We start from the raw sequence: 10,000 nt of genomic DNA on the forward strand, positions 1-10,000 counted from the left end.
TTGCGTTTGAGTAATCTTGAAAAAAAGTGTAGTACGACCGTTTTTTAAGTTTACGGCAAATCGCATAGATAAAGGTAGTTTTTGCTCATAATCATCTTGTTTGTGATGCAAGGCTAATTTCATCAGTATAGGAATTCCACATTACCATTTTCGAGCTTTAAACGCGTGATCAACTTAAGATTTCCCCTAAATACCCTGATATAATGTGACATAGCCCTCTCAGCCACTTTCTCTATAATTATAAATTCACAATCATGGAGTCAAGAAGAGCCCTACTAACAGCGCATGAAATCATGGCAACCCAACAGGCCCTTCACGGAAGCCGTAGACAAGTGACTCACAACCGCTTACAACACCATATACTAGTCATACTTGTCATGCTGGTATAGGATTAGAAGTCCTAGCTCGTATCTGCGCGTGCTCCTTCTAAGCTTTTTGATTGGCCCATAGGGCTGCGAGAAAGACGGCCGTTGGCAAAATCAGGATCGGACCGGATCGGACCGGATCGGATTGACAAAAACTCGGACCAGATCAATGACAAACTTCCCGCTGTGCCTTTCTCTCTGGTGTAGTCGTCTCTTCATTTACTTTTTTCCAGAGGTGATTACAGATTCCGAAGCGGAATTATAAAAGATACGATGTGACGAATTGTCGTCAATAAGCGAACAACGGTCGTCTTCTTCAAACTGCATTAAAGCTGACAACAATATTTACTTTCCCCCAGTTCCTGACAATTGTACATTAGCCTAATTTAGCAACAGAACAACCCATCCTCGACCTCTGAATAAGCGCATTTAACTTGATTTGCTTTTCATTGTTAATTTCAGTTTACAGTGTCCTCAATTGGTGTTCCAGCGCTAGCGAACCCCAATGCATGCCTGAAGTCGCAGGATTCGAACCTGGAAATGCTCGATTAATAACCCTTTCAATTAACCACTAGACTATCACATTTTTTAAAATATGTCAATATTTTCTGTTTTTTCGAATGCCGCTGTAAATGTGTATTATCACTCGCTAAGAAACAAGTTTAAACAAGAGAAAATGTCGGTTACCTAACCTCAAGAGAAAGCTACCGGTAACCATTTTAAAATCAAGCACAAGACTTGACCACTATTCAGCATTTATTTATATATACTAATTAGAGATGGTAAATAGTCGGTACAATTGTCAGGATTGATTAAGAACATTTTCTTCTAAGTAGGTCACGGTGCTCCCGGTTCAAATCCTGTCCAGGAATGCAACTTTACCTTTTTTCTTTTCATCTGTTACCACAAGCCCTGGGACAGAGTAATCTAAATTGACGATAACAGCCAATCCAGAAAAAAATAGGAATAGTTTTGGATTCTATTCTAATATGACCTAACATGGATATTTGTTGCTGCTTAGTCGTTAAGTGGATAAAAACATTTCCTCAAATTGGGTGCTTCGGGTTCAAATCCTGTCTAGGAATGCAACTTGTCCTGGGACAGAGTAATCTGAGGAGCTCTGAGGGCCGCTTTACACGAGCCCAGGATAGACAGCGACCCGGCTCAGTTCAGCGTCTAATTTTACGTTTACACGAGCCCGGTCTGGGTGAAGGTTGGGTCGATCTCGGCTGACCCGGGTCAGTTCCTTTTCGTCTCGGTTGAAATGGCTGGTAGCTACTTGTCAGAAAAGAAAATGGCGGACGAACCATGCAATCATCAGAATCATCGATATTGTGTTAACGTTATCAGCCATTTTACCACTGCCAAGTTGACGTTATTTTTTCCACACTCTCTTCGTGCCTTCTCGCCTCCGCCATTTTGCTACAGGCTGCGCTTGGACAAGAACGCTGAACCGAAAAAAGAGTGACGTTCAAATGATGTTTATATGAAGAAATTTCAACCCTTCTATCCAGGTCAAATTGAGTCTCGAAAAGGGTTACCCGGCAAGGGGGGCTGATCCAGTATGACTAGTGTTTTCATGTAAACGCTTACAAACATTTGACTGTAAAAAGTTATCCACCGAGGTGACTCAACCCGGGGTCGTGTACAGAGGCCCTGAATCTACCGCGGTAGTCATATTCACTTGGTCAGCAAATATTCTTTGACACATCGTTCTTTCAATAGTAATTATGTAATTATCTCGTCAAATGAGTCTGACAGCTTTCCATTGTTAGCGGTACAATCGGAATTTCCCGTTGAACGCGTCGGTTACAGTTCTTTTTCTCCTCTTCTCAAGCCTCCCTGGTCATTTTATTTGTTTGCGTGACAAAACACGACTGTCTCAGAAAAGCAGGACGCTCGACTAATTTACGAAGGGACTGCTCGCAGTCTAGTTCCACAAAGCAATTGTTTTTGTACGTATGCATGCTTGTTCCCTCTAGCTTGGCTTTTGAAACGCGACCGCCAGCTTGGAAGTTAAAATTCCTCCTGAATTAGAACGAAAACGCAATGAGTACAAAGTATCCTGGTCCATTAGCTCAGTCGGCAGAGCGTGGTGCTGATAACGCCAAGGTCGTGAGTTCGAACCTCACATGGACCAAGTCTTTTTCCGTCTTTTGTTCCGAGAGTGTGGTCTTCGAATTTTCTTTCTGGACCTGTTGGTTTGGTGATGTGATTCCCGCTTAAGAGGTGAAAGTATCGATCTTAAGTCCAGTAGCGGCCCTTTCGTGCTTTACTTTATCGAAAACGTGTCGCTGGGATTTTGTCGGAGCTATAACCTTCATCAAACTAACATAGTATTAGAGAAAGGAGGTATTTCCCTCCCTTAATTCTGATCGCACGAAAACAAGAATTATCAACTCCCTTGATAAAAACCATTTGTATACTGCTTCCCCACCGACGCAGCACCACAGTTTCTTTAGAAACTATACCCTTCATTCTTTTGTTAACCGAAAAGCAATAAAGGGCTAAATTATATTACAACAATCGTCACCAGTAATCAGTAACCTGGTCCATAGCTCAGTCGGCAGAGCGTGGTGCTGATAACGACGAGGTCGTGAGTTCGAACCTCACATGGACCAAGTCTTTCTCTATCAGTTTGTTCCGTGGGAGTTTGGTCTTGAAATTTTCTTTCTAGACTTGTTGGTTTGGTGGAATGATTCTCGCTTAAGAGGTGAAAAGTACCGGTCCAGTGGCGAACCTTTCGTGCTTTACTTTATCGAAAACGTGTCGCTGGAATTTTGTCGGAGCTGTAACCCTCATCAAACTAACATTGAGTACTTAGAGAAAGGTGTCGTCATCGTGAATTCCTGGCTGTGAGATCGGTAGAGGCCCAAGATTGTGCAAGCTAGAGTTTTCCAGAAGACTTTTTCAGTTTATCAACACGAAAGGTAAGTGTGTTTTTCCAGGAGCCTTGACGGCATTTGTTGAATGCCCGATCAATAATTGACATCTGATGAAACTTTGTCTTGCACTAATAGCCTGAGCAAGCACTAGAGATGTTCAGAAATCGGATGACTCTAAGTTTGGTACCGATGGTTGTAGACATTGTTGGTTAGCACCATCTTGGATATGTCTCGCATTGAAAACAATTTGGAGCTGACCAATCTTTCCTGTCTTTGCTAAAAGGTTATTGGTGTGCCTTATAATTACGCTATAGTAACGGGGGATTAGCTCAAATGGTAGAGCGTCCGCTTCGCATGCGGGAGGTACCGGGATCGATACCCGGATCCTCCACTCTTGCACCATTCTGAAGTCAACCGAAATACCTCAGAAGCAAAAAATCTATTACAGCAATCGGCAATAGGTCATTTTACAGTTGTTTGCTCAGTGACCTAGGCTATGAATGGCTGCGAGGCTGCCGCTGACCTTGTATTGATACAGACCTCACTGCTTTTATCACGTAAATCGTGTTATTGTAATTCCAATTGCTCTACATTAACATTAAAAGAGCACAAATGTTTGTATCAAAGCAGGTTCACCGGGAGCCTCGCTCCCATTCTTGGGCTAGGAAACGTGGCTACAACTGTAAAATGCTCTATTGAAGAACGAAGAACGATCAGTTTTTCAAAAACTCGTTAACTCTCAAGGAAAGAAATCACTCCAAAGAGATGGTGTTACTCAACTGCAAGAAAGTGCAACCAATCCATGACAATATAAGATACACTGATCTCAAGGCACCGATGGGATTTGAACCCATGACCTCCTGTTTACTAGACAGGCGCTCTAACCAACTGAGCTACGGCGCCATGCTTAGATTGCGTGTTTGAAAATAAAATCGATAACATTTATTTCGTTTGACACAGAAGCTTCTTTTGTACGTACGCATCTATGTTCCCTCCACATTGGCGCATGAAACTCGATCGCACGAAGACAAGAATTGGCCGGTTGGTGTCGTTTTGAGTTAGAGCCTCACATGGACCAAGGCTTCCTCCATCTTTTGTTCCGAGGGAGTGTGGTCTTCAAATTTTTTTTCTCTACCTGCTAGTCTTGTAGGGTAATTCTGCCTTAGGTGATGAAAAGTGCCGGTCTTAAGTTCAGGGGCAGCCCTTTCGTGCTTTAATTTATCGAAAACGTGTCGCTGGGATTTTGTCGGAGCTGTTACCTTCACGAAACTAAGATTGAGACCTTGGAGAGAGTTGTCGTCGCCTGGAATCCTTGGCTGTGAGATCGGTAGAGGCCCAACATTTTGCAAGCTAGAACTTTTCACAAGATGAATGTTTGAGTTCATCAACACAAAAGGTGAGTGTGTATTTCCCTCAGCCTTGATGGCATTTGTTGAATCCCCGATCAATCGATATATTGATAAAACCTTGACTTGCAATGATGGCATAAATAACCACCAGAGATGTTCAGAAAGCGGCCGACTCTTAGTTTGGCACAGGTGGTTACAGGGTTTGTTCTTTTGCACCATCTTAGATCTGTCTTGCATTAAAATCAATTTAAAGCTGACCAAACTTCCCTCTTTTCGTTAAGAGTTCAACACGAAAGGTAAGTGTGATTTTTCAGGAGCCTTGACGACATTTGTTGAATCCCCGATCAATAATTGACGTCTGATGAAACTTTGAGTTGCAATAATAGCCTGAGCAAGCAATAGAGATGTTCAGAAAGCGGCCGACTCTAAGTTTGGCACAGGTGGTTACAGGGTTTGTTCTTTTGCACCATCTTAGATCTGTCTTGCATTAAAAACAATTTGAAGCTGACCAATCTTCCCTCTTTTCCCTAAAAGGTTCTTGCTCAGTGCATTTTAAGTTGATTATAGTAACGGGGGATTAGCTCAAATGGTAGAGCGCCCGCTTTGCATGCGGGAAGTACCGGGATCGATACCCGGATTCTCCACTTTTGTTAACCGAAATTGAGTTTTATCAACGGTGTTGATAATGTAAACTGGCCACCGTACAGAGATTCTAAAAGCTAATAGAATCTCTGTACGGTGGCCAATTTACATTATCAACTCCGTTGATAAAACCAAATTTTTGTATACTGCTTCTCCACCGACGCAGCATCACAGTTTCTTTAGAAACTACCCCCTTCATTCTTTTGTTAACCGATATGCCTCAATAGACTAAATTCTATTACAACAATCGTCACTTAAGCACGAAATCAGATAAGACCGGTTGTTCAAAAAACGCTATGAGTACCGAGTAACCTGGTCCGTTAGCTCAGTCGGCAGAGCGTGGTGCTAATAACGCCAAGGTCGTGAGTTCGAACCTCACATGGACCAAGTCTTTCTCTATCTTTTGTTCCGAGGGAGTTTGATCTTGAAATTTTCTTTCTTGACTTGGTTTGGTGGAAATATTCTCGCTTAAGAGGTGAAAAGTCCTGGTCTTAAGTCCAGTGGCGGCCCTTTCGTGCTTTACTTTATCGAAAACGTGTCACTGGGGTTTTGTCGGAGCTGTAGCCCTCATCTAACAAACATTCAGTACTTAGAGAAAGGTGTCGTCACCATGAATTCCTGGCTGTGAGATCGGTAGAGGCCCAAGATTGTGCAAGCTAGAGTTTTCCAGAAAAGTTTTTCAGCTTATCAACACGAAAGGTAAGTGTGTTTTTCCAGGAGCCTTGATGGCTTTTGTTGAATGCCCGATCAATAATTGACATCTGATGAAACTTTGTCTTGCAATAATAGCCTGAGCAAGCACTAGAGATGTTCAGAAATCGGATGACTCTAAGTTTGGCACCGGTGGTTGTAAAGTTTGTTGGTTAGCACCATCTTGGATATGTCTCGCATTGAAAACAATTTGGAGCTGACCAATCTTCCCTGTCTTCGTTAAAAGGTTGTTGGTGTGCCTTATAAATGGACTATAGTAACAGGGGATTAGCTCAAATGGTAGAGCGCCCGCTTCGCATGCGGGAGGTACCGGGATCGATACCCGGATCCTCCACTCTTGCACCATTCTGAAGTCAACCGAAATACCTCAGAAGCAAAAAATCTATTACAGCAATCGGCAATAGGTCATTTTACAGTTGTTTGCTCAGTGACCTAGGCTATGAATGGCTGCGAGGCTGCCGCTGACCTTGTATTGATACAGACCTCTTTGCTTTTATCACGTAAATTGTGTTACTGTAATTCCTATTAGTCTACATAAACATTAGAAAAACACAAAGGTTTGTATCAAAACAGGTTCACCGGGAGCCTCGCTTCCTTTCTTGGGCTAGGAAACTTGGCTACAACTGTAAAATGATGTATGTAACTCTATTGAAGAACGAAGAACGATCAGTTTTTCAAAAACTCGTTAACTCTCAAGGAAAGAAATGACTCCAAAAAGATGGTGTTACTCAACTGCAAGAAAGTGCAGCCAGACCATGACAATATAAGATACACTGATCTCAAGGCACCGATGGGATTTGAACCCATGACCTCCTGTTTACTAGACAGGCGCTCTAACCAACTGAGCTACGGCGCCATGCTTAGATTGCGTGTATGAAAATGAAATCGAAAACATTTATTTCGTTTGACAGAGAAGCTTCCTTTTTTGTACGTACGCATCTATGTTCCCTCCACATTGGCGCATGAAACTCGATCGCACGAAAACAAGAATTGGCCGGTTGGTGTCGTTTTTCTCCCCGCCATCTTGAAAGTTGCAATTCCTTCTGAACGCATCATATCATAGGTGACCTGGCCCATTAGGTCAGCCGGCAGAGCGTGGTGCTAATAACGCCAAGTCGTGAGTTCGAACCTCACATGGACCAAGGCTTCTTCCATCTTTTGTTCCGAGGGAGTGTGGTCTTCAAATTTTTTTCTCTACCTGTTAGTCTTGTAGGGTAATTCTGCCTTAGGTGATGAAAAGTGCCGGTCTTAAGTTCAGGGGCGGGCCTTTCGTGCTTTAATTTATCGAAAACGTGTCGCTGGGATTTTGTCGGAGCTGTTACCTTCACGAAACTAAGATTGAGTCCTTGGAGAGAGTTGTCGTTGCCTGGAATTCTTGGCTGTGAGATCGGTAGAGGCCCAACATTTTGCAAGCTAGAACTTTTCACAAGATGAATGTTTGAGTTCATCAACACAAAAGGTAAGTATGTATTTCCCTCAGCCTTGATGGCATGAGTTGAATTTCCGATCAATCGATATATTGATAAAACCTTGACTTGCAATGATGGCATGAATAACCACCAGAGATGTTCAGAAAGCGGCCGACTCTAAGTTTGGCACAGGTGATTACAGGGTTTGTTCTTTTGCACCATCTTAGATCTGTCTTGCATTAAAAACAATTTGAAGCTGACCAATCTTCCCTCTTTTCCTTAAAAGGTTCTTGGTCAGTGCATTTTAAGTTGATTATAGTAACGGAGGATTAGCTCAAATGGTAGAGCGCCCGCTTTGCATGCGGGAAGTACCGGGATCGATACCCGGATTCTCCACTTTTGTTAACCGAAATTGAGTTTTATCAACGGTGTTGATAATGTAAACTGGCCACCGTACAGAGATTCTAAAAGCTAATAGAATCTCTGTACGGTGGCCAATTTACATTATCAACTCCGTTGATAAAACCAAATTTTTGTATACTGCTTCCCCACCGACGCAGCATCACAGTTTCTTTAGAAAATACCCCCTTCATTCTTTTGTTAACTGAGATGCCTCAATAGACTAAATTCTATTACAACAATCGTCACTTAAGCACGAAATCAGATAAGACCGGTTGTTGAAAAAACGCTATGAGTACCGAGTATCCCGGTCCGTTAGCTCAGTCGGCAGAGCGTGGTGCTAATAACGCCAAGGTCGTGAGTTCGAACCTCACATGGACCAAGTCTTTCTCTATCTTTTGTTCCGAGGGAGTTTGGTCTTGAAATTTTCTTTCTGGACTTGTTGGTTTGGTGGAATGATTTTTGCTTCAGAGGTGAAAAGTACTGGTCTTAAGTCCAGTGGCGGCCCTTTCGTGCTTTACTTTATCGAAAACGTGTCACTGGGGTTTTGTCGGAGCTGTAGCCCTCATCTAACTAACATTGAGTACTTAGAGAAAGGTGTCGTCACCATGAATTCCTGGCTGTGAGATCGGTAGAGGCCCAAGATTGTGCAAGCTAGAGTTTTCCAGAAAAGTTTTTCAGCTTATCAACACGAAAGGTAAGTGTGTTTTTCCAGGAGCCTTGATGGCATTTGTTGAATCCCCGATCAATAATTGACATCTGATGAAACTTTGACTTGCAATAATAGCCTGAGCAAGCACTAGAGATGTTCAGAAATCGGATGACTCAAAGTTTGGTACCGATGGTTGTAGAGTTTGTTGGTTAGCACCATCTTGGATATGTCTCGCATTGAAAACAATTTGGAGCTGACCAATCTTCCCTGTCTTCGTTAAAAGGGGGATAACTATAGTAACGGGGGATTAGCTCAAATGGTAGAGCGCCCGCTTCGCATGCGGGAGGTACCGGGATCGATACCCGGATCCTCCACTCTTGCACCATTCTGAAGTCAACCGAAATACCTCAGAAGCAAAAAATCTATTATGCCCTTATCTACAGAATTATTGAACCCATAACCAAGAGGAATAACATGACAAGGCAAGATCTTGAGTTATTGGTTGTGGGTCGGTAAACGAAAACATACCGTGTTTATTTCTTACAAATAAATACTTTACACAATACTGAGAAAAAATGATAGAATTTCCTTTATCGAGAAGAGCCAGGGAGGCCAGAAAAAACCTAACCGTAAAACCTCGTAGAGGAAATGTAGGAAATCTGGGTCAGGCCGAGACTACTCCTCGTCCCCTGACAGGACTTTTCATAATGCTCTTTATAATTTCACTGACTTGGACACTTAAAATGTAGCGCCTTTTGTCAATCAGGTCAGAGTCTAATGAGTTTGATGCTGCACCAGATTTCAGGCTGTGCATGCTTAACTGTTGAATGTTAACGGCAAATGGCGATGCATGGGTCTTGAACTCTTCACGAATAGTAGTAGTAGTAGAGATTCCTTTCGTGAGCGCCCTTTTCAACGCCTTTGAGGACTGAACTAGAACAACCATTTCAGGATCCTCCAATTCCCTGGCGTCGGACCAGATCCCTTTACTGAATGTATCTGTATAACACTGAAACAAGAACACACTTCGTGTGAGTAAATGCATCCACGCCGCCCTCAATTGCGCGGGCTATTACAAAGCACACACATAAAGAGGCCAAAGTTGGCTAAAATTATAGACACACGCGCGTAATTTGCGAGAGAGCCGCGAATGCGGGAACCGAGTTATTAGCATCGCCTTAATGGCTTACGTAGCCTAAATGGCTTACATAGCCTAATTGGCTTACACAGCCTAAATGGCTTACCCAGCCTAAATGGCTTTTGCATAAATAATTATTAACAATGGCAATAAAGATTCCTTCAATCCATAAAATGGGCCAATTAGCTTACTCTAAGTGAGTAAGGCCTTGATGCACAATGCAAGAAAATATGGAAAACAGAAATAAATAATTCTGATAAACTTAAGCCGTAATGCTAAAATTCTAAACGCTGGGCAGCCAACAAAAACAGACTGCCTTGTCTTTTACAGGATCGCCTTCCAACAAGAGATCTTTTATCCTTGGTAGCGGCACGACCTCTTTCACGAAGGGCTTGAATTTAACTTCTTATCTGGTACTCTATATTGCATAGCGATGGTATCGATTACAAG

At 42.6% G+C, this 10,000-nt stretch overlaps 11 non-coding genes across 11 annotated transcripts; 9 read left to right on the forward strand and 2 right to left on the reverse strand.

The window, feature by feature from the left end:
• Positions 1-2,432: 2,432 nt before the first annotated feature.
• Positions 2,433-2,505, forward strand: Trnai-gau (transfer RNA isoleucine (anticodon GAU)). Its single transcript has one exon. It is a non-coding gene; the product is annotated as a tRNA-Ile (tRNA).
• Positions 2,506-2,913: 408 nt separating this feature from the next.
• On the forward strand, positions 2,914-2,987 carry Trnai-gau (transfer RNA isoleucine (anticodon GAU)). Its single transcript has one exon. It is a non-coding gene; the product is annotated as a tRNA-Ile (tRNA).
• A 581-nt stretch (positions 2,988-3,568) lies between these two features.
• On the forward strand, positions 3,569-3,641 carry Trnaa-cgc (transfer RNA alanine (anticodon CGC)). The gene has a single exon. It is a non-coding gene; the product is annotated as a tRNA-Ala (tRNA).
• A 438-nt stretch (positions 3,642-4,079) lies between these two features.
• On the reverse strand, positions 4,080-4,153 carry Trnat-agu (transfer RNA threonine (anticodon AGU)). Its single transcript has one exon. It is a non-coding gene; the product is annotated as a tRNA-Thr (tRNA).
• Positions 4,154-5,555: 1,402 nt separating this feature from the next.
• Positions 5,556-5,628, forward strand: Trnai-aau (transfer RNA isoleucine (anticodon AAU)). The gene has a single exon. It is a non-coding gene; the product is annotated as a tRNA-Ile (tRNA).
• A 585-nt stretch (positions 5,629-6,213) lies between these two features.
• On the forward strand, positions 6,214-6,286 carry Trnaa-cgc (transfer RNA alanine (anticodon CGC)). Its single transcript has one exon. It is a non-coding gene; the product is annotated as a tRNA-Ala (tRNA).
• A 448-nt stretch (positions 6,287-6,734) lies between these two features.
• Trnat-agu (transfer RNA threonine (anticodon AGU)) lies at positions 6,735-6,808 on the reverse strand. The gene has a single exon. It is a non-coding gene; the product is annotated as a tRNA-Thr (tRNA).
• Positions 6,809-7,022: 214 nt separating this feature from the next.
• Positions 7,023-7,094, forward strand: Trnai-aau (transfer RNA isoleucine (anticodon AAU)). The gene has a single exon. It is a non-coding gene; the product is annotated as a tRNA-Ile (tRNA).
• A 590-nt stretch (positions 7,095-7,684) lies between these two features.
• Positions 7,685-7,757, forward strand: Trnaa-ugc (transfer RNA alanine (anticodon UGC)). Its single transcript has one exon. It is a non-coding gene; the product is annotated as a tRNA-Ala (tRNA).
• Positions 7,758-8,069: 312 nt separating this feature from the next.
• Trnai-aau (transfer RNA isoleucine (anticodon AAU)) lies at positions 8,070-8,142 on the forward strand. Its single transcript has one exon. It is a non-coding gene; the product is annotated as a tRNA-Ile (tRNA).
• Positions 8,143-8,713: 571 nt separating this feature from the next.
• Positions 8,714-8,786, forward strand: Trnaa-cgc (transfer RNA alanine (anticodon CGC)). The gene has a single exon. It is a non-coding gene; the product is annotated as a tRNA-Ala (tRNA).
• The last annotated feature ends 1,214 nt before the right edge of the window (positions 8,787-10,000 follow it).

The sequence above is a fragment of the Montipora capricornis genome, chromosome 9, assembly GCF_036669925.1.
Source record: "Montipora capricornis isolate CH-2021 chromosome 9, ASM3666992v2, whole genome shotgun sequence".
Taxonomy (NCBI): Eukaryota; Metazoa; Cnidaria; class Anthozoa; order Scleractinia; family Acroporidae; genus Montipora; species Montipora capricornis.